At 43.4% G+C, this 24,567-nt stretch overlaps 1 long non-coding RNA gene across 1 annotated transcript; it reads left to right on the top strand.

Annotated features, from left to right (window-relative positions):
* Positions 1-1,076: 1,076 nt before the first annotated feature.
* On the top strand, positions 1,077-24,451 carry LOC139539916 (uncharacterized). The gene is made up of 4 exons (XR_011668035.1): positions 1,077-1,196; positions 8,181-8,252; positions 8,437-8,493; positions 23,855-24,451. It is a non-coding gene; the product is annotated as an uncharacterized lncRNA (long non-coding RNA).
* The last annotated feature ends 116 nt before the right edge of the window (positions 24,452-24,567 follow it).

Below are 24,567 nucleotides of genomic sequence, written 5' to 3'. Positions count from 1 at the left end.
TGCAGTTGTTGCAAAGTTGACCTGCTTGTAAATGAGGGTCATGGTTCAGGTGCTAGAGGTCACAGGGGTTGGCCCTCTATGTGCGTGAGGGTGCCTCTGTGCCTGCCTCCTCTTCGACCCCCTTTCGCTGAACGTGCATTCGATTGTGTTAGGGCCGATAACGTATGGAGCTCAGTGGCAACAGAGTCACCTCTGGGTGAGAGGTGACAGACAGCAGGATCTCAGCCAATAGACCTTAAAGAGCATCTGTTATATGTCACAGACCGAAGTGTGTGCTCAACAATCACAAAGCACTCTTTAAAAGAGACATGGATATTGTATGGATGGACAGGTGTTACTATTGTCTAGCACTGAGTTTTGTTTAACCTTTTACTACGTTCCATGTTACTTTGTTGTTTACTTTTCTCCCATAAAGCTTGGGAGATCTTTCAAACTCTCCTTTATTCTGACGCTAAAGTTTCAACTTACAAATTTCCATGTCATGTATCTAGTGTTTCATTCTTATACCTACCTACCTGTCTAGACATTCAGTAGGAATAGCTTGAAGGAATTGCCAAAGGAAGTGTGAAAGTGCTGCGCTTCTGACCGTGCAAGAGAATTTCAGAGCAAAGCGTCAGGACTCACAGCACTTAGGCCCAGTCCCAAAGGCCGTGACTGGCGCAGCGTGGCCCACATTAGCTCAGCCACAGCTCTCTGAAATGGACTCGCCTGAGCGGAATGAAGCACATAAGGCACCATGCACACCATGCCAAGGGCTTTATCAGGCACAGATCAATGGGCGCCTGCATTCTCTCAGAGCGCCCGAGTCGCAAGGGCAAATACAGTATCTTGGGGGGTGGTGGGAGTCATTGATAGGCTTAGTGTGTGTGTGTGTGTGTATCGCCTGCTTTAATCAGGCTTTCCAAAAGCAAACAGTGGACCGTCAAGTGAAGCGTTTCAGGCGGCAAGGCCTTTCAGCCAGGACAAAAGGTGGGAGAAGCCGTGGGACTGCACGGCCCAGCCCTCTCATTCGCTGAATGCTCCTCAGTTCTCCAGTGGAGCTCAAAAGGCCTTTGCCCTTCCAGCTGTAAAATTGGCTGACAGGGAGCCTCTAAAGCCCCCCACTCATAGATGAATCCACACAAACTGCAGCATTTACTCAGGCCGATTGAGTCCTGAAGCAACCAAGCTTTTCATCAGGATGATATTTCACCCAGGTAACGACTGAAAATTAAACATTACTTCATGGGCTGTTTTGGCAAATGTTATGATGATCATGATTAGAATCATAGTGGCATTTTAACTAAAGCTATCCACTGTTACATAGTTTATGATAATATAACAAAAATATATATACATTAGCAATGAATGATAAGCTTCCATTAAGTTTTATAAAGATCGATTTTAGATAATCAGAGAAAATGAAATCACACTAATTGAGGAAATGTGTCTACAGGACCAAAAATGAGTGATACACATTTCCCTGGACAACACATTGCAAACATATTGATTTCCATTTTTTATCAGTGCAGAATGAAAATATTTATCTCTGAAACCATAGGGATAGCCTATTAACAGAATGAAGAGGAAAGAAAAATCAATGGTAATGTCCCAGTAGATTCTGTCTTCTAGCTAGCTATTATAACAGTCTCTCAGCCTGTCATGATGGTGTCTATGTGAAAGCAAACACAACCATTAGCTTTTCATAATGTTGATATTTGGTAGCATCTTGTTAGCATGTAGTTCCTAGAAGGCTTGGCCTATAATTCTGTGATTTAGAATATGTGTGTGAAAATACACCAAAGTGCATCCTTTGGAAATTGACACTGTGACCAAAGATTACAACAAAAGGACTGCTGATTAGAATAGGAGACAAACCATTTGCGAATGTATGAAATTGGCTAACGACAAGGTTGTGGCCGTGGGCTCCAGGACACTGAGCAGTACAGAGGAGGAAATCTGCAGTCGGCACAGAGCACCAACAGTCAGGGCCTCGCCATGTTGTTGACATGATTCCTAGGACTCTCCTTTCATCACGGCCGCTGCCACTCTCTGTCAGGAGGAGAGAGAAAGGATTGTAACTTTGGCCTATTGTTTAACAGCTCCCAAAGACAGAGGACACAGAAATGATTCTGAAGAGCAGGAGACACACGGTGGCAAATGACCTTTAACTGCACTTCCTTAGCTGAATCTCATCCAATTAGAGCACTGTATATTTTCTCTAATAGCGGCTGATGAGGCAGGGCGTATGAGCGAGCACGCCCGACCGGCGTTGCTATGCAGCGAGATGGCTGCTTAGCACCGGCGGAGCGCTAGGGAATAAGTGAGCAGAGAGCTTTAATTTGATAGGGTTAGAATCCTGCAGGCTCCAGGGTCGAGGGTCATCAGGAGCTCGTCTCACACTGAATATGAAGAAATCACAAGTAAATTGCTTACATCTGCTGCCGGTGGCTGGGAGGGCTGTGATTGGTTCCCAGAGGTGTGCACCATCTCACGCAGGCAGCGGTGGGTGCCTTGGTGCAAAGAAGGCTTGTAATTGGAGTAATTCTGCATTAATAGATGTTAAAAAATCCTTGGAGCAGCTGGTTTGAAAAGCAGAGCCTTTATGAAATGCTTGTGGATCATGGGGTCGTTTTTTTACCCTTCTTCTTTAAATGTCTCTGCTATTATCACTACAGCCTCCTGCAAGTGCTCTCTCTCTCTCTCTCTCCCTCTCTCTCTCTCTCACTGATGGAGGCGATGATGGGTGCATGTGCAATATGTCAGACAGGAGAGCAGATAAATAAAGCAAACAAAACCGCCATGTGAAAATGACTATCCATCAACATTGTCCAAGGCCTGGAATGAAGAAAAACAGCTTGTAATATTACTGCTCATGAATAATGTTACTGGGGGTTAGAGTTCAAGATGCAGAAAATTGCACTCCCCACATTTTTCTTTTCCACGTATAGAATGTATACGTAGGTACCCAACCCAAACACCTCCTCTGTAATTGCTAACCCATTGAATGTGTTTTGTTTATGTTCAAAACTTTGATAGTTACAGGCATGCATTTGGCGAGGAAGTAGTTACTTTGAAATGTTTATTTGGATTCAATCACAATTAAGATATTTTGTGGAGCTAAAAATGTATTTTCTCTAGCCAATATAACACTCGCCGGGCGTTCGTATTTCTCATCGTAGCATTTAATTTGGGATTGTGTCCAACAGAAAATTAGACAGGCTGTGAATTATCACAAATGCTCTGGCAAATGACACTCCATTGGAAGGTCTTTGAAACCAATTATGTGTCTATTAAGAAACAGTCAATCAGTCAATGTGCAAATAGCCAACCCTCCAAGGGCTCAGTCATTGACAGGATGCTGTCAATAGCCCATTTGATATGATTTAACTGTGGAGGAACTAGCTGCTCACCTTAGGCTGTGTCTACACTTGACACTTACATGCGACTTCTGCCATCAGAATACAAAGATCGCATTGAAAAGACAGGTCTAGACGCACGAAAGTCGCATTGTGGTCTGATTGTGTTCAGATCTGGCTGACCGCTTCAGGAGGTGGTCAGGGATGCCTTGTGTACGGATTTCTCCTCAGTCTGGACGCAGTCAGGCTACCAAAAGCGCATACAATGGGCGACGTAAGCACTCTGCCCACAAGTCTCCAGAAAACGTGTGTTTTGGGAGCGAGAGACATCTTTTCATTATAACATTGGAGGAAATACGTTACTAGCTTGTGAGAAACATGTTTGCTGGCCGCATAAATGCTAGCCAGCTAACTGTTATTTCGAAAAATATTATGGTAACCCGTTTGCAATCCTTTTAGCTTTGCTTGCTAGCTAGCTACAGAGGTTAGCGGGCTAGTTAGTAACAGTAGATAGCTCATGCCATCAAGTTGTTGTTGTGTTATTATAAGATTTAGCCTATTCCACCGTTTGCAGAATGCATACTGGCATTTGAATATACGGCGAGAAAAGGGAATCCGGACACAATGTGGACATGGTGGACACGATTATGATCACGACATGATTAGAACTCCATGATCCCAATACTAAAGCTGCATGAACTGTCAAGTCTAGACAGCGCCTAGTGGCTTCACAATCCCAATCACTATTGGTAAACCATCATGTACTATGACTGATTTATTGACCTTAAACAAAGATTTTTTTACAAGGAAATTAAATTCAAATATATTATTTACATTAGTCTCATAGAGCATCTTTCCTTATGTGATCCTTATGCCTGCCTGATCACCACCTTGTAATAATCTGGAGAATGGATATGGGATTGAATTGCTTCTCTCTCTCTCTCTCTCTCTCTCTCTCTCTCTCTCTCTCTCTCTCTCTCTCTCTCTCTCTCTCTCTCTCTCTCTCTCTCTCTCTCTCTCTCTCTCTCTCTCTCTCTCTCTCTCTCTCTCTCTCTCTCTCTCTCTCTCTCTCTCTCTCTCTCTCTCTCTCTCTCTCTCTCTCTCTCTCTCTCTCTCTCTGCCCTACAGCAGTCAAAGCAGCAGCAGTACATTTGACTAAACAAAAACGCAAATTGGATGTCTGGTGGACTAATTTGATTTCCGAAAAGCTGAAACTGAGACCCTGTTAGCTACCTCGAATGATGGACACTAATATTATGTTCTCACTTTGTAACTGTGGTTTTAGTGGGTATCCCTTCCCAATCAAAACAACTGCCTCCAAAACATTATTGCATTATGTTACCATTTTGAACCAAATGACTGTGAACTGGCTCCGCTTCATCGGAGAAGTCCATGCACAAACACATTACAATTACTGCTGCCTGACTCCTGTTTCATTGAGTCCAACTGTCTGTGTCAGCTAACTCACCAACTCTAGATAATGGACTGTGTTGGAATATCATCTCCCTACCTGTCAAGTCCATTACTAAAGATTATTAACAGTGACATAGTTAGACATTTTTATACCATTTAAACTAGAAATCAAAGGATTTCAAACAAGTCTAATTCTTCCCTCACAGTCATAAGTCATAAGTGACAGGTGCTATTTATGCATTTCACTATAATATGTGCTGTATTTTTTGTAAGCATTATTCTGCTGCAAAATCTGTCAACAGAGGCACGGAAATTAGAAAATAAAAGAAGTCTGGATGCTTCATAAGAGTCCTGATGGATATTGGCTGCAGCTTTCACATCTTCTCCCTGTCAAGAACTCACTGGATTGTCAGCTAACATAGCCTCGAATGAATGACAATCCTGTAACAATACATCTGCCTTATTAACCACTGAGCTGGTAACCTTTATTCCAGCTCTGACATAAACCAACTAGATGATCTAATATGGAAACTACATTTGACCATTGGGCACACTGATAGTGTGTTTGTAATACATTATTTTCATTGCATACAATGCGTGGTTTTCCTCAGCCACTCAGCCAGTGCTTTTAGGTAGATAAAGTACTGTATGTATTTTCAATATTCCAGTGCTCAGGAGACTCTTTACATCCAGTATATAGATCAGTGTACCTCAGAGCTAGCTGAAGACCTGACCGTCCTCCATAATTACTATGACAGACTCACTTAGGCTGCTCTTCCATCCAGCTGCATTATCGACATGGATATATCTCAGCATCTTTGTGGTGGGGAGAGAGAGCCTTACAGACAGTCCACCACATAATGGCTGGATATGTACAGTGTGGAAAGGAAACTAACTTTGTATAATGACAGGTGAATAGTATTCCACTGGGACAGCTTTTAAGAAGGAAAGGGATTAGATAAATTAGTCACATACTCCAAAGTCAGGCGACCATTTTGACGTTCCTTTGAAAACCTTTACTGTATCCAAAGTTTATAAAAACAGGTTGGTGACAAAGCCCCAGATGATAGTACTCATCCAAAAAGGAACTGACTTCAAAATATCCTGTTCAAATGCACAAAAAAGGATTTTGACCTAAACTTGTTTTCCTCCATCTGTCAAAGAATCTTCCCACTAAGCAGAAGGCACCATTACTTTGAATCACACTTGATATACATTTTAATGTCTAAATGTTTCCCATAACCTTGTTGATTTACATGATTTGTTAGGGAAATAAATTCCTTAATAATTAAAAGAGGAGGTATGTTTGGCTCATGAATCAGTGGTTGGCTGTTATGGCTGCAGCTCCAGCTGAGGCTGAGGTAGCTAGCTCAATAAGTCTGCTCTCCTCTTCAACGTTAGGCCATGGTAATGGGAATATCTAGAGGTCAATCGGGGTTACTCAGTCTTCCTCAACAGGAAATTAGCTTTTGGTGGGCTGTGTTCCCAAGGTAATGAGCAATGTGTGTGTGTTTAATCTTAGCTAATATTGTTATAATAACTGAATTAATTATAAGAAAACAAGCAAATAGCTACATTCTAAAGACCACCAATGTGAGAGGGATCCGTAGATTCTGCATTAGCCTACTAGTTCTATCAGTACAGTGAAGCTTGGTTGTGAGGTAATATAATTATGATCATTTGGAGAGCAGGGTCAGACAGTGCCTACGTTGATCAAATGTTACCGTGGATGTAGCTAGCTCAAATTTGATTTGATTTGATGTACCACAGAATGGGGGCCATGGTCTCTAAGGAACTAGAACACAACCTTAGTTTGCTGGGGTCGAAGGTCATGGTTACTTTGCAAAGCCCATCTTCGCTATTTGTTATTCTTTAGGTTTATAAAATAAATAAACATTACTAGAGAGCAATTTATTGTAAATCATATCATAAGTGAGCAGTTCCTTTTTTATACTTAGATAGCAACGTTTATTAATCTTTCCTCCCACACACGTTTAACCAGTCCAGTTAAAATCTGTTTAATCTTTTTGACCATTGCAAGGTCATAATTTCAGTAGTGAGGATTCTGAATCTAAATGTATTCTCCATATTGTATAACCAAATGCAACTGGTATGATTGGGTAGAGAGGGACAAATTGTCCTCTGCCAAGACGTTTTGCGACTGAGAGCAAAAGCTAATGCTGTTCTTCTTAATAGCACAGCTCTGTTCAGAATCTCCATGATAAAGGTGAGCATAAAGAGAGAGGAAGAGGTGAATAAATTGCAAAATGAAGAGCCTCTGTTTGCACGGCACAATCTTTTCTCCTGTATGTATATGGAGAGGAGCTGGACACACTTCATCCAGAAACCACAGATGAACAAATGCAACTGTTTGGTGCAAGACGGTGTAAATACTTTATTCATATGATGCTAATTACACCCTGTCATTTTGATCACGTCATTCTCTCTGGAAAATTGCAATTAAGTTGGGAGAGATAAAACATGCCAACTGCTCTGCATTTCAAGGCTTGATTGGACTATCAGCTAGTCAGTATGCCGCTGTGGTTTTCATCACTGTTAATTGATCCTTCCTTTAATTAATCTGGAAAGGAAAGCCCATATCTCTATCCTGTCTGATGGTCTCCTCCCTCCGTCATAACATAATAAAGGCCCTATCCTACTGTTAGTAACTCTGCCTTAGCCCCTCGCTCTGGCACTCTGCCAAATGGACTACAGTATGTATGGAACACCTGTCTAAAGGCAGGCACTGCTATATACACGCCCAACATCTGGGTTCATTAACAGTGCTTTACATGCAATCGCCTTAGTATGCCTTTAATAAGGATACATGGGTTAGTGGTAAGCCAATCTTCAGACCCCCGTTTGACGTCCAACTCCTCTCTATTTCCCCCTCTCTCTCACACCATCAGATCCTGCTTCCTCTCATCTTCCTCACTGCATTTCTCAGCCCACATGCTTCATGTCATAGAGGAACCATTGCCTTTTTTTCTCAATCCTACTGCTACCTCCTGCATAGTCCTGCATCAGCCTTAAGCCGTATGGCTTTCTTGGGGCAAAAGGGTTACCCAAGATCTAGCCAACTTCAGTATCATTCAATCTATTCTTCACATCATTGTCCTATGTTTAGGACATTCACAGCCATATAGTATTTGTAACAGCAGGTGACTAAAAGTTGGATATGGTGCTATATTATTTCAGATTCATGGCTTTGAGACATGGGCATAAGACAAAGATTTACCTGAGGCATTTTTCCAACTGGTTTCTTTGTTCAATGTAATTGCCTCAGTACTCTCAATTCAGGATTTTCACAGCTCTACTATGATTTTGACAGAGCTACCTGCTATAATGATTACTCGTAGGAGGTGTGAAACAAGGTCTTAACTCTTTGCTTTTTGCAATGAAAGTGTGGTTATTTTTTTGTGGTTGCAGTTAAACTTACAATAGGACCATAAAGCGTTTTCCCCGATCAGACTGGATGGGAGGCAGCTGAGAAATGAACATGTAAGTATCGGTTTCTGTCTAATTAAATACGGAGAGCAGTCTCAGACCTGCTTCTGCCTAGAGCTGGATCCTCAGCACTGCTGAGTATGCTGCTATTGGTTTTTGTGGTAGCACACTGCCACCTACAGCTCAAACCACAATACTCCTCATAACCACAAACCTTTGTCTGTCTGTCTACTTTCAGATTACTGAGGAGGTTAGGTAGTGACAGATACCTGATGCCAGTTTCATCAGTCAGCTGGTAAGATAAAACATTCTTTTTAAGATCACATACTTCTTTTGATGCTTCCTTCATCACTATTTGTACAACATACACCTGTAATAACACTAATCATCAGAACAGGGGATAATGCAACTTCACCTCCTTATCTGCTATGATATGAGAGTGAAATGTGTTTTCTTAGTGTGAGGTTTTGTGAAGCCACATTTGTTGTTTGCTCCTCCTGAGAACAAAGGAGAAGAAGAGGCAGCTGGAGGAGCAATTTTTGTCCATCAAGGGCTATTGAGAGTTCAATTATTTATCTTGTGAAGTGTTCCAAGGATGTGGTCAGCTCATCAGGGTCATAATGCACACAGAGAGAGGACATGTGCATGAGGCAATAAGAAGAGGATGTTATTGTAGTTAGTGAAGAAAGGCAAACGTGTGTTTCCAGATCCCCGATCCTCCCACGGTTCATGCAGTGGTTGTGAGGAAGTCTTGGACTCACCACCTACTGTATGCATCTCACATCTCAGCTGGTGAGCTGTAGCAAGACTTTAGTGGTCAACTCTCAAACTTTATTCAGCTGTTTAAGACAGCAGTGATAGACAGACAGACAGACAGACAGACAGACAGACAGACAGACAGACAGACAGACAGACAGACAGACAGACAGACAGACAGACAGACAGACAGACAGACAGACAGACAGACAGACAGACAGACAGACAGACAGACAGACAGACAGACAGACAGACAGACAGACAGACAGACAGACAGACAGACAGACAGACAGACAGACAGACAGACAGACAGACAGTATCACTGTACTAACATACCACAGCATGCTGTACACCCACTCATTTAGAGGATAGTCCATGTGAAAAGTATAATGAAATATTATTATTATTAGCTGTATAATTTGTTCTTTAAGCCTTTTTGCTCGTGTTTGTAGAGCAGTGGCACAACACATTTCCCTTGCCAGGATTCTGAGAATTATGAAAACTAGCCTTTAGCTACCCTACTTTCACAATTCTCAAAGCACATCTGAAAAATGACAGTGAATTGTATAGCAGTGGTTATAATGTTATCTGTTTCAGAATCCATCACCAGACTGTTCACAGAAAATATCACCTTCAAATGTACAGTTAATGCCATCTATTGCTCTCAGTGAAATGGACTGAGAGACTTAAGAGAAGTGACTGATTTTACACTGAACTCAATAATCCATGAAGCCGGTTTTGCTTAAGTCATTGTGCCGTGCTGTGGGTATGTTAACACCATTAAATCACCTCAAATGTCTTATTGATTCAATCTTTTTCACAGTGGACGACAAGTGAATTGAATTCCCCCAAAGTGCCTGTCCATTTCCTGTCTGTGTGCGACGAGCAGCGAGGCTGCTGGGAGAAGCTCAGATTCACTCTGTCTTTCAATGCATTTTACACACTTACAAAACGTGACAGCACATATTTCAAATATAAAGATTAGAAACTTAACTGATCCATTTTTGTTGTTGCAATGCTCAAAATATAATATTTTAACCTTCAATGACTACAAAATAGTGCAGCACCAAGTGTGATTGAATATAGTATTATAGTATAAACACCATTCTTCCTTCAACCAACTGTACAATAGCTAATACATTTTACCTCAGAGCGATGTATTATCTTTTCTCTCATCCAGACAAGTAGTATTAATCCTCTCTCTATTTTTGAGAGCAGGCAAAATACATGCAAATTCTGCTCCTCACTCAGCCACCCACCCAGCTGCTGCCCCAGCCTTGGCCCAGCCTGTCAGTGGTACTCTATAGCACGGCTGCTCTTAGTAGCCGTGACTCTGTGACCTGCTTTCCCGCTCTGCTGTGGCAACTCCTGCGTGAATAGCTGCTGGCGCCTCTCTGTGGCCTGTCTCCCAGATCAGGACACAGTCTGAACACATAGAATGGGCACCATTACCACGCACTGTGGATAGTCTTTGATTGTGTTATTTTACTATACGCTTCTTTATGTCGGCCTGTTTCTGCGCTGCTTGACAATGCCCTCCAGGTCAGGTATAAGACTAACAATAGGCGTCTCCTTCTATGTTCCTCAAAGACTCTGTATTGTTCCATTAGCATGCTTCATTCTCTCCCTGCTAACGTTCTGCATGAATAAGGAATATGAGAGAACACAGACAGAGATATAGGCCTTTAGATTTCTTTTCAGAAAGACGTGCATCAAATGCATCCCTTTGACCATCATTTATACAAAGGACTGGCAAACAGGGATGGATGTAAGGAATGTATGCAATGGGAATGAAACAAAAATTGGCCTCACAATGATGCAGAGACAAAGCATGCAAGTTTTTGAAAGCCTATGTAAAAGTCCAGTCAGTTACCTCTAAATGCCTAATGAAATATGTCTGTAGCCATAATAACTGTGATAAGTTTCATGATGATAATATGATTGCAAGTCCCTTATGCACGAGCACTTATCATCTGTGAGGGAAAGCTGTCCACCATCCCAGTAGCCTACGGATGGAGTGAGGCAGGGTAGACTAGACTCTAGGCTGGGGAGCAATGATTCCCTCTGATTCCCTCTGCTTGCTACCTGCCTAATCCCTGACTCTTTAAAATTGTGTTTGGAATGAACTCACTAAAGGGAATAGAGCTTCAGAGAGCTGAAGGAAATTGAGAGCTGTTTAGGTTTGATTGACAGCTCTTCTCAGTAAGTGTCTCTTAGTAAGAGGCACCTGCCTCAGTCCTGGTGGAATCTGCGTTCCAAAGCGAAGCGCAAAGGCGCTGTCTTAATTATCCCTAGAAAAAAAGAAACACAATTAACAGTAAAGTGTTTAGGGTAGACAGATTATTAACTGGGGTCTATTCAGAGGAGACAGACGCTGGGCGCTTCTGGGATACGGACATGTCCGTCAGCATGGGATGGGATGGCCAACCAATCCAATTAAATCTCAGATCTTTCAGCCGCTCAGCACTAGCCAACGGTGTTCATCATCCAACAATGACATTCCTTTGGTTTTTCATTTAAATCCAATGTGTTCTCAAGACAAAAGGGTTCTATTCAGTCCAAGATTGCGCAACAGCAATAGTTTGCATTGATAAAGCAATCCTTACAATACATTAAAACACATATGATTACATTATGTTTATCCAAGGTTAAGTATGAGTACAGTATCCATGAAGGTTGTCTGCATAAGGTTCAGTATGGCTGTGAGTGGCTGGTAAAGAAAGGTTCCTGTATGAGCCTGTATGTAGCCTGTATATTAGAAGCCCTGGTTCTCAGCCATCTACATGGGAGGTTGGTCACTCAGGGTCATGGACATGGGGATTCGGATTAAGACGTTGATGGATGAAACAAAGGAGATGGGGGCTGTGACAGAGGGAAGATGCCAGTGCTTTTCTACATGCACTTCACTGGAGAGCAGACCCTCCAGGCAGTGGCATGCCAGAGAAAGAAGGATTGCAGTGAGCCAAAGAACTTTACTTCAGGAGAGGCAGACCAAATGAAAGTCTGGAGCGCTGGGTCTCCGGGTCAGCTAGCAGGTGGGAATGAGATGGAGAAGAGAGGGAAAAACAGGGTGGCGGACCAGGAACGTCACATCTGGCCTGAATTAGGAAGGTAATACGTTGGGCCATGAAAAAGTGTTTGAGGATCTCGGAGGCAGATCTCCTTTCCTAAGTAACACCAGGTTAGTGTGTCAGTGGGGGCAGATGAGAGTGATTATAGCTGGTCTTTGAGGAGCAGGTGCCTCTTCTACTGCTGTGTCATACGCACCGCTGCTTAACTGAATGGAATGTCGTTAGTCTAACATTGCCATAGGATATCTACGCAGAGGATAGTTTCAATTTAACATACTACTCAGTAGTTGCACTAGATCTTGTTCAGTATTTCTCATTTGGAGGTACTGCATCAGATGTGCTATATCACGTTGAAGAAAACAATGGCTGTGGTGAATGTTGAACTAGAATTTGACCAGTGCACTGTGGTGGAAAAGCAGTGTCCCATTTAATCATAGTAAGTGGATTACCTCAGCTCACATTACCTCATCCTCTAATTTGTGAACACATTATTTAAAGATATCACAATATAAAACCCCTTGGCCAGCTGATTTAACATCCCCTGACCGCCCACTGTCAACTATTAACAGGGAGATACATCCAGTGACAAAATCCTGGGAGAAGCCAAGAGTAACAACAGCGTCTCCTAATCGTCTCCTAATTCCCCCTATGGCTCCATCACATTCAATGTCTCACATGGCTTCTTTCCCCCTGCTACCATAGCAGGGACTGACATTTTGGAGAATTGATTCATCGCTACATTAAGTAATGTAGTAATCAATTACTCAAAGTGTTTTTTTGGGGGGAAAACAGAAGCATATTAAAGAGGCATTAATGTCACTATTGGAGGAATAAAATGGTTTGGTTGCAATGTGAGCTGTATCTGACTGGGAGCTCTCGGAGCCCCTGCTCAGTCGGTAACCCGAGCAGCACAGTGAAGTGGAAGGTCTCTTTTTCACGCTACCATTTCTATCCCATTTCATCGAATCCCCCACTATTGTTATCACATCTTCAAAACAATTCAGTGGTGAGGTTACCCAGTAAGTGAGCCTGCATCTGCTCTCACCGGCGAGTGGGATGAGCAGCTGTGGACAAAGAAGACAGTGTGAGGATCACAGTGTAGGAGTAACTCAGAGATGAAAGGCGGAGACAGTGCTATAACACACTTTTACAGAATACAGTGTGGAACTGGAACACAGCTTTGTTATTCAAGATTTTCGATGGGATATAGGTCACAAAAAAGATGGTTTCATTGTTGTTGTACACTATTATATTCCCCATCCACTTTACTAGAATGCTATATATATATATTTTTGTACTACATAGTTAGACAAGGTAGTTATGCAGTAGCTTCAGGACTATTATCACAGAATTGAAACACAAATATGCCTTTGTTATATTATTTATTTATTTTTTGGGGCACTTTTTAACCCTTTTTTCTCCCCAATTTCGTGATATCCATTTGGTAGTTAGTCTTTTCACATCACTGCAACTCCCGTACGGACTCAGGAGAGGCGAAGGTCGAGAGCCATGCGTCCTCCGAAACACGACCCCGACAAGCCGCACTGATTCTTGACACACTGCTCACTTAACCCGGAAGTCAGCCGCACCAATGTGTCGGAGGAAACACCACATGCGCCTGGCCGCTACAAGGACTCGCTCGAGCACGAAGGACATCACAGCCAGCCAAACCCTCCCCTAACCCGGACGACGGGTTCACCTTAAGTTCTTTAATAAGAACTGTATGGTCTTCACAGCTATACCTGAAACCTAGCCCAAAGACACAGAGATGGAACCGAAATCTGAATTTTTTTAATAATAATAATTGTTTGTATTATTGGCCCACCCACCACCCGTCCTTTATGAAGGACAAAGGTAACTTTGTTTTACATTTCGTTTTTTTTTTTTACAGCTATTTTGTTACATATACACTTTAAATACATGGTACTTTTATACACTGTATTACATGTCAGAAATACAGTTCGATATACATTAAATGGTACTCAGACATACAGTATCTGATATACATGATATTTAGTGTTTTCGTTCCTAACTATTACAGATCATGAGCTTTAATCACCTCCTCAGATACTCTTAGCCCATCTCACCTATCTCCTCAGACCACCCTCTCTTGATTTCCATGTCCCACATATTTTTCAACTGTGCTGTGATGTTTTACATGAATTCTGAACCTTTCTGATCTCATAGTATCCACAGATTGTAAATTAAAGATTAAAATTTTTGCTAAGCGTATTTTTACTGTATATTGTTAATTGATTGACTATGGCTTTCCAAATCCAACAGCTTGAACAGCTTTTTAGGCTTGCCTCGAGTACATTGTACACCCTTGTGGTTTAACAGGACATAATAATTATACTTATCTAGTAATGGTTGGTGCAATAGTATTGGACCAGTTTAGTATCTATGCATCCTCATCAGTCCATAAGGATATTTATAAACTGGGTGGTTCAAGCCCTGAATGTTGATTGGCCGAAAGCAGTGGTTTACAATATCAGATCATATACCACAGGTATGACAAAACATGTATTTTCACTGCTCTAATTATGTTGGTAACCAGTTTATAATAGCAATAAGGCAACTCTGGGGTTTGTGGCATATTGCCAATATAACATGGCTAAGGGCTATATCCAGGCACTCCCCGTTGCGTCATGCTTAAGAACAGCCCTTAGCCATGGTATATTGTCAATATACCACACCCCCTTGGGCCTTTTTGCTTAAATAGTTCATTACGGAAAATATGAAAATATAATATTGTTGAATATTGAATTATATTGAATTATGAAGCATTATGCATATTTTCCCCCATAGCCACCATATCAACATGTATTATTGGTGTCCACACAACAAAATTCAACAAAACACAAACTGGGTTCACATAACTTTTGCTGTGTACTATACCCCAGTTACCCACACTCATTGGATGATGATGGAGGGCCGGTTGGTCGCAGCTCTGTAATTATTTACAAAGAACAATAAACAAAAGAATGACCAAATCAATAAATCAGTAGATCTCTGGATATTTGAGAGGCAGCATTATTTCTTTATTTATTTGGGTGTTATATTTGTTTTCGTCTCTCCAAGGCAGGAGCAGGAATCCCAAATTATCCAAGGGGTTAGGGGGTGCGGTGCCCCTGAGCCCCTAGCCCCATAGCTGAGGTAACATATTCAATGGCCTGGGGCGAGTGGTGGAGAGGAGCAGCCCTGCTGCATACTGATGCTAGGGAGAGGAGGCAGTAATTGGAGCTACAGAGGAGAGGGGAGAGGAGGGCAAGCACTGGGAGATGATGGCTTTGTTTTCTCTCTCTGTCTGTCTGTGCTGCTCAAACTCCTCCCCCCATACCTCTCCCTCTCACGCTCACACTCACTTACTGCAGATAGGGAGGAATATAAAAGAGATAGTTGCTAATTGGTTCTCTCCTGCTGCATGCTTAAAGATCCATAGGCATTCAGGGGTTTTCTAGGGGTTGTATGTCTATTGAAACTAGTAAATGACATATACTTTGTGTATGGTAATTCAAGAATTACATAAACGTATAATGTATTGTTATAGTGCACAGTGGCATGTGTGAAAGACTGGTAGTGAAGTTATTAATTAGTCTACAGTGCTTTCAGAAAGTATTCACACCCCTTTACTTTATCCACATTTTGTTGTGTTACAGCCTGAGTAAATTTCTTTTTTTAAATTGAATATGTTTTGTCACTGGCCTAAACACAATACCCCATAATGTCAAAGTGGAAATTTTTACAAATTAATAAAACATTTAAAGCTGAAAAGTCTTGAGTCAATAAGTATTCAACCCCTTCGTTATTGTCATGCCTGCTCCCGCACTTCCCCCCTGGCTGTAACGGCTTTCGTTGGTGGAAGGAGAGGAGGACCAAAATGCAGTGTGGTACGTATCCATAATATCGTTTAATCGAGAATGAATACAAAAAAAGAACAAGAGAATAAATGAAAACCGACACAGTCCCGTATGGTGCAAACACTGAAATGGAAAATAACTACCCACAACCCATAGTGGGAAAACAGGCTACCTAAGTATGATTCTCAATCAGAGACAACGATCGACTGATTGAGAACCATACTAGGCCAAACAGTATTAAACGTGATTTGTGAATGACTACCTCATCTCTGTACACCACACATACAATTATCTGTAAGGTCCCTCAGTCGAGCAGTGATTTTCAATCACAGATTCAACCACAAAAACCAGGGAGGTTTTCCAATTGGTAGACTGCAACAACAACAAAAAATTAAAAGCCGACATATCCGTTTGAGCATGGTGAAGTTATTAATTACACTTTGGATGGTGAATCAATACACCCAACCACTACAACTCAGTTGCTGGAGAGGAAGAAAACCACTCAGGGATTTCACCATGAGGCTAACATAATAAATAAAAATAAATGTACACATACATATTATTCAATAATTTCACCCACACTGCTCGTGCACGTCAATGAGCGTCTGCGTAGCCAGTCTGTCACGATCGTGTGGAGGAAAGACGGACCAAAACGCAGCATGTGGAAAATAAGCCATCTTCTTTTATTTTTTCTACGAAGATGAACATGAAACGAAACACTATTACAAACTATACAAAAACAACAAACGACCGTGAAGCTATAAACGTAGTACACACACACACACACACACACACACACACACACACACACACACACACACACACACACACACACACACACACACACACACACACACACCACACACACACACACACACACACACACACACACACACACACACACACACACACACACACACACACACACACACACACACACACACATGCTACAAACGTTCAACATAGACAATTCCCCACAACCAGCTAAAGCCTATGGTTGCCTTAAATATGGCTCCCAATCAGAGACAACAATAACCAGCTGTCTCTAATTGAGACCCAATTCAGGCAACCATAGACTTTCCTAGATACCTACACTCAACCATAGACACAGCTAGACTACTATACTAAACATAAACCCAACTACTCTAATAAACCCCCTAAACCTTACAACCACCCTAGACACTACAAAAACCACATACATTCCCCATGTCACACTCTGACCTAACCAAAATAATTAAGAAAACAAAGAATACTAAGGCCAGGGCGTGACATAACCCCCCCCTTAAGGTGCGAACTCCGGGCGCACCAGCACAAAGTCTCGGGGAGGGTCTGGGTGGGCGTCCGTCCACGGCGGCGGCTCCGGCACTGGTCGTGGTCCCCACCCCACCATAGTCACTACCCGCTTTCGTAGCCTCCTCCAAATGGCCACCCTCCACATTAACCCCACTGGATTAAGGGGCAGCACCGGACTAAGGGGCAGCACCGGACTAAGGGGCAGCACCGGACTAAGGGGCAGCACCGGACTAAGGGGCAGCACCGGACTAAGGGGCAGCACCAGACTAAGGGGCAGCACCAGGATAAGGGGCAGCACCAGGATAAGGGGCAGCACCAGGATAAGGGGCAGCACCAGGATAAGGGGCAGCTCCGGACTGAGGGACGGCAGCTCCGGACTGAGGGACGGATCCTGGCTGGATGACGGCTCTGGCGGATCCTGGCTGGACGGCTCTGGCGGATCCTGGCCGGACGGCTCATGGCTGGCTGACGGATCTGGCTGCTCATGGCTGGCTGACGGATCTGGCTGCTCATGGCTGGCTGACGGATCTGGCTGCTCATGGCTGGCTGACGGCTCTGGACGCTCATGGCTGGCTGGCGGCTCTGGCAGATCCTGTCTGGTTGGCGGCTCTGGCAGATCCTGTCTGGTTGGCGGCTCTGGCAGATCCTGTCTGGTTGGCGGCTCTGGCTGGTCATGGCTCGCTGACGGCTCTGGCTGGTCATGGCTCGCTGACGGCTCTGGCTGGTCATGGCTCGCTGACGGCTCTGGCTGGTCATGGCTCGCTGACGGCTCTGGCTGGTCATGGCTCGCTGACGGCTCTGGCTGGTCATGGCTGGCGGAAGGCTCTGGCTGATCCGTTCTGGCGGAAGGCTCTGGCTGATCCGGTCTGGCGGAAGGCTCTGGCTGATCCGGTCTGGCGGAAGGCTCTGGCTGATCCGGTCTGGCGGAAGGCTCTGGCTGATCCGGTCTGGCGGAAGGCTCTGGCTGATCCGGTCTGGCGGAAGGCTCTGGCTGATCCGGTCTGGCGGAAGGCTCTGGCTGATCCGGTCTGGCGGAAGGCTCTGGCTGATCCTGTCTGGCGGAAGGCTCTGGCTGCTCCTGTCTGGCGGAAGGCTCTGGCTGCTCCTGTCTGGCGGAAGGCTCTAGCGGCTCCTGTCTGGCGGAAGGCTCTAGCGGCTCCTGTCTGGCGGACGGCTCTGTAGGCTCATGGCAGACGGGCGGCTTTGCAGGCTCATGGCAGACGGGCGGCTTTGAAGGCTCAATACAGACGGGCAGTTCATGCGGCGCTTGGCAGACGGACAGTTCAGACGGCGTTGGGCAGACGGGCAGTTCAGGCGCCGTTTGGCAGACGGGCAGTTCAGGCGCCGCTTGGCAGACGGGCAGTTCAGGCGCCGCTTGGCAGACGGGCAGTTCAGGCGCCGTTGGGCAGACGGGCAGTTCAGGCGCCGTTGGGCAGACGGCAGACTCTGGCCGGCTGAGACGCACTGTAGGCCTGGTGCATGGTGTCGGAACTGGAGGTACCGGGCTAAGGACACGCACCCTCAGGCTAGTGCGGGGAACAACAACAGGGCACACTGGACTCTCAAGGCGTACTATAGGCCTGATGTGTGGTACCGGCACTGGTGGTACCGGGCTGAGGGCACGCACAACAGGGCGAGTACGGGGAGAAGGAACAGTGCGTACAGGGCTCTGGAGACGCACATGAGGCTTGGTGCGTGGTACCGGAACTGGTGGTACCGGACTGGAGACACGCACCTCAAGGCTAGTGCGGGGAGCAGGGACAGGGCACACTGAGTTCTCAAGGCGCACTATAGGACTGGTGCGTGGTACCGGAACTGGTGGTACCGGGCTGAGGGCACGCACCTCAGGACGAGTGCGGGGAGAAGGATCAGTGCGTACAGGGCTCTGGAGACGCACAGGAGGCTGTGCGTCTCCGTTCCTAGGAGGACACTAAAGCGGACAAAGACTATGGTGGAGTGGGGTCCACGTCCTGCGCCAGTGCCGCCACCGCGGACAGATGCCCACCCAGACCACGTTCTGACCATAGTTATTTTGTGTTTTCTTTGTTTTAGTGTTGGTCAGGACGTGAGCTGAGTGATTCTATGTTGTGTGTCTAGTTTTCCCGTTTCTATGTTTGGCCTGATGGTTCTCAATCAGAAGCAGGTGTTAGTCATTGTCTCTGATTGGGAACCATATTTAGGTATCCTGTTTTGTGTTGGGTTTTGTGGGTGGTTGTCTTCTGTCTTCGTGTGTCTGCACCAGACAGAACTGTTTCGGTTTTTCACATTTGTTGTTTTGTATTTTGTAGTGTTCACGTTTATTGTCTTTATTAAACATGATGAACACTAACCACGCTGCGCTTTGGTGCTCTCCTTCGTCCACAGAAGAAAGCCGTTACAATGAAAGGCAATTCAAAGCTCAACACGGCCTAAAAGGATGTAAATTGGTAAATATCAGTTTAATCAGAGCACATCACAGTTAATTAAGAAAATTACTCTGACAAACTGTCTGAAGCTGATATAAGAATGCAATCCAACATGGCAATCAGGACCTTTTCTTGTGGAACAGCCACACAGCTCCCTCATGTAGGTAAGAGACCCGCTCATTCATTATGCTGCAGCACTGTACAGTAGATGTTGTTTAACATCTCAATCTAAGAAACAGTACAGGAGGTAGCCATGCATGATAGTAAATGTATAGCCTACCAGCCTAGCCTCAAAGACGTAGCATAGTAAATGTAAAACTGTGACACTCAAATTTGTATATGTTACGTTTGGTATGGTTACATAAGACAGAAGCTTACTTAAGGCAAAAACGAAGGAGGATAGTTAGTCAGGGTGAATGGGTGGGCATATAAAACACACACGTCTAGCAACCCAAAGGTTGCGTGTTAGAATCACATATAGGGTGACCACATTTCCAATACCCAAATGCAGGACAATTTGGGTATTGTCGCAAAAATCCTCGTCCTGCTGCACAGAATGCCCGCTGCACCGAACTAGCTAATTGAAGCCTACTCTTTTGCCCCATGCAAAATTTGGTAAAGCAGAAAGGAGAGAAAAAATGTGTGGCTGTTTTATGAACATTTGGGAATATTTGGCCATGGAAACATTTCTGGTTGGTCTCAAGGAGACATTGAAGGGAGACATTGAAAACTGCATTGAGTAAAGTAGCAGAAAATATGTTGAATGAGCAACTAATGAGCATGGAGAGCCTCACAAGTTTAACAAAATCACCTTATATATTTTCACTCTAATACAGCTATTTACTTACTTTTTTAGCTCTTTGTCAGACGCACGCTTTAGTTAGCTGTCTTCTCCAAGTTTAGCTGGAATTTTGACCGAAAGGATTTGATAAAAGTGATTGGTTGATGATATGACATTGGCTTACCTCGCATCTTCCGTTGAGCAGAATATCAGATCTCAAGAACGATTAGAAACGTGTTTAACATCATCAGTACCACATCCTTATGATATACTGTATATATTGTCAAAAGCATAACTTTACTGCAAAAGAGACAGGTTGGAATGTCTGACTGAAACAAGGGACAAATCAACTTTTTTTGCAAATTAGTGGTTTTAAATTTTTTTGATAAAATGTGTGACAAAGGGCTAAAATGCGTGACTGATCTGCACAATCCGGGACATGTGGTTCCCCTAATCACATCATGGACTTTTAGCTAATTTGAAACTTTGCCACTACTTGCTACTTTTTATCTACTTTGCAACTACTTAGCATGTTAGATAACCTTTCCCCTAACATTAACCTCTAACCCTAACATTAACCTCTAACCCTAACTCCTAATCCTAACCTTAACCCCTAGCCTAGTTAACATTTGCCACCTAGCTAACTTTAGGCACAAGAAATTGGAATTCGTAACATATCATACTTACTGCAAATTCGTAACATATTGTATGAATTGCAATTCATAACATACAGTGGGGAGAACAAGTATTTGATACACTGACGATTTTGCAGGTTTTCCTACTTACAAAGCATGTAGAGGTCTGTCATTTTTTATCATAGGTACACTTCAACTGTGAGAGACGGAATATGAAATGGATGATGGACATCCACAAACTAAAATATACCATATGAAACGTAACATACTGTATCATACTATATGGAGGGAGACAGATTTACATTTAATATGTTACATCTACCCCTGAGTCCAGGTTAAGCCTACAAGACAATTTGTGTCTTATGAACTTGCCTTGAAGAATTGTATTCCTTAAACGTTCATCATCACGACGCGCTGTTCTGTTGACACAGAGGAACTAAACGCTGTTCTCGTGGCGGCGTGTTGAAGTCATTGCTCCCCATCAGCCTAGACTGCAGTGAAACAGGTTGAAGCCAGAGTCTGGAGCCTGCGGGTCAGTGGAAGGACGTGAGCAATTGGAGCTTTCATTTCCTGTCAAAGAGGAGCAGCAAGGAGCTTTCAGAGGCATCAGTCACAGCCTAATTGGGCCCCGGTGGGTGACACGGCAGCGTCGTAAATAAAACACAGTTTTAGTGTCTCTGCCACTGGACTCTTTAAACCTTCATCAGAGAGCAAGCGCTTCCAATGAAAGTCTACGTCTAATTACTCTGCTAGAGGATGGATTTTTTTCTGTCCCTTCCTGTAATTGATCCTTTTTTCCATATGCATTTATTTTTTAATCTGAAATGAGAGCATACATTGCCTCAGCACTGGAGGACCTGTTAGGAGACAGTAATTAGCAGGCCTGGTTAGTGGGCCTGATGGTATCTGCTGCTGCCTGGCACACTGGTCTGGTGTCACTCTGACACTACTACTGAGGAGAAGGCTGCTGCTGTGTTGGAGGTGAACTCCATGGGGTTATTCTCTTCACTCAACTGCCCAGCCAAACAAACACACACTGTCCAGGCTTAAACATTACTTCACTCACAGTTAAAACTCAGCAACAAAGGGTTTTGCCACAGAACCTTCACAGTCATGTGTAGCCTAACTGCAGTCATTTCAGAAACTTAAAAGGACCACTGTTGATCAGATTTAGAAGAGTGATACATCATCTATAAAGCTATGTTTATTAGGATTTCCCACTTTAATTCAAGCATCAAATTAATAAGCAAGAGGATAAACCTATTGTCAAGATGTGAATGAAGGTGAAGTCAGGTGCAGGAGAGCAGAGTAATATTAAATAAAGCGCACTTTATTATAGTTCCAAACCGGGAGCACAACAAAACAAACACGCTCAAAAAACGGAACAATTAAGTAAAGCGCTTAACGAACATCACTTGACATGAAGACAATTACACACAAAACATGATGGGAAACAGAGGGTTAAATACAAGTAGATTGATTGGGGAAATGAAAACCAGGTGTATGAAAACAAGACAAGACAAATGGAAATATGAAAAATGGAGCGGCGATGGCTAGAAAGCCGGTGACATCGATCGCCGAACGCCACCCGAACAAGAAGAGGAGCCGGCGGAAGTCGTGACACCTATTGAAAATATACATGGCCAAATGCAATATGCATTGTGCTGGGGAAGAAGGAGAGGAATGAAAAAACACAAGTAGCTTTGAATAAAAACATTGATTGAAGATATACGAGAGGTAGTTCCTGCAATACCGTTGGTTTCTCTATAAGATGAAAGTAGTATGGCCATGTTATGTTTGTATAGTGTGTGATTGTGTGGCTGTTGATATTTCAAATGTGTAGCTGTATAAATGTATGCTAATTTGTGTAAATATACAACTTGTCCTAGGCTGTGAATTATGAATAGAGCTTATAATATACTTTTAGTCTCTTGGTTCTTTTAAATTCACAGCAGATCAAAATATATCAGCTCCTGATTGTCATGTTGTGGGCTTCTTCATTTTACTAGGTTTGTCCACTGTGATTTCACTTTGTAATTATGCTATGTCTCCTTCCTAGGGACTGCATATACATATTCATTCTGATGCTATAGAATGTGTCAAATAGAGGTGTCCTAATTGTGTCCTTGATGAAAGGCTATTAATATTGAACATTTTTGCAGTCACACATGTGCCAGCCACTGTGGAAATGTGTTTTTCCCTCCCTCTCTTTCAGTGAGACAAAAAGGAGATCTGTCCTTATCTATAATGATACGGATTCCCCTGGGGTTAGCAACGGGCGAGACTATCGGTGGCTTTAGCAGATTCATCAAACCAAATATTGTGCTCTTTCCTCAGGAGGCTTAGAGTCACAATGTGTTATATCACTGTTAATTAAAATAAAATATGCAGTTAGATTATTCTGTGTATTGTTGCCTGACGCTCACACTAAGTACAGAGCACCGAGGTAACACAAGAAGTTAACAAAGGCTTTACAGATCTGTTGCTTTTCTTTTTTTTAAAGTCAGCCCTGTGTTTTTCCTACAAATATGTTAAAGCTTCTTTGTCAAGGTTGTTTAGCTTCATTTTTTATTTTTTTTATTTTACCAGGATAAACACAGTAACATTTGCCACTGTTTTTCAGGGAGTCTTGGGATAGGTATTTTGAAGAATAAGAAAGTAAGGTTGAAACCAGTGCAAATGCCTCTGAATGACATTGCCCTAGCTAGCTTAATTAAAGTACAGACAGTATTTTGAAATAGTTTTTGTCAACACTTTATTCTCTCAGTACCAGTAGCACAGTAATAACAGCAAGGCTGTCCTGATTGGCTGCAAGGCCCTGGTTTCTGTTCACGTGTGACATTGTTCCGAGATAGGCAGAACGGTCGCTGCCCTGAGGCCCATGTCAGTACCCAGGACCCCCTGATCCAAGAGCAGCGCCTGTCAGGACTGCACCTGTAACACAGAGACCTTGTGGCCCTGCATCCAGCGCACAGGGCCGCCGCACTGCATCAGACATGCTTTGCATTCAACCACCACTCACGACCCAGGCAATGCTCCAGAGACCGGCCATGAACCCAGCTGTTCGCTTCATTTTAATGCACTCTGAATAATATTAAAGCAGTATCAGTTGAATTTATTAATGCAGGCTGCTCCCGGAGAGATGCTTTTAAAGGCCAATGATTTCATTTAATATGTTAAAGGCTACCATCTATTCTTGATATGTTACAAAGAATTATGGCTTTTGAAATGTCTTTACACCACAGAGTACAGTGGACCACGGTATAAATTATTAGCAAACTGTGACTTTTGGAAACAGCCACCATTAACAGTCATGTTTCTCTTTGTTGTTAACATAGTCATATTTTCAACCCTAATCCTAGAGACCATATCAGTCCCTGTTCTTGCACTTTCTAGTATCCCTGTCATCAGAGCTGGTTCTTGAATAAAGAGTGACACTGACAGTATAAAAACTGTTTGATTGGCTTTTTTCTAGTTGACTTTGAGGATAAACCGACTCCTACAATGCAAACTGGTACCTGAATAAAGCCCTGGACGTCTTTTTAAAAGCTCTCCATGCAGTCTCCTC

Source organism: Salvelinus alpinus, chromosome 15, assembly GCF_045679555.1.
Source record: "Salvelinus alpinus chromosome 15, SLU_Salpinus.1, whole genome shotgun sequence".
Classification (NCBI taxonomy): Eukaryota; Metazoa; Chordata; class Actinopteri; order Salmoniformes; family Salmonidae; genus Salvelinus; species Salvelinus alpinus.
Note: the sequence above shows the minus strand (reverse complement) of the source record. Positions and strands in the feature narration are given on the sequence as shown.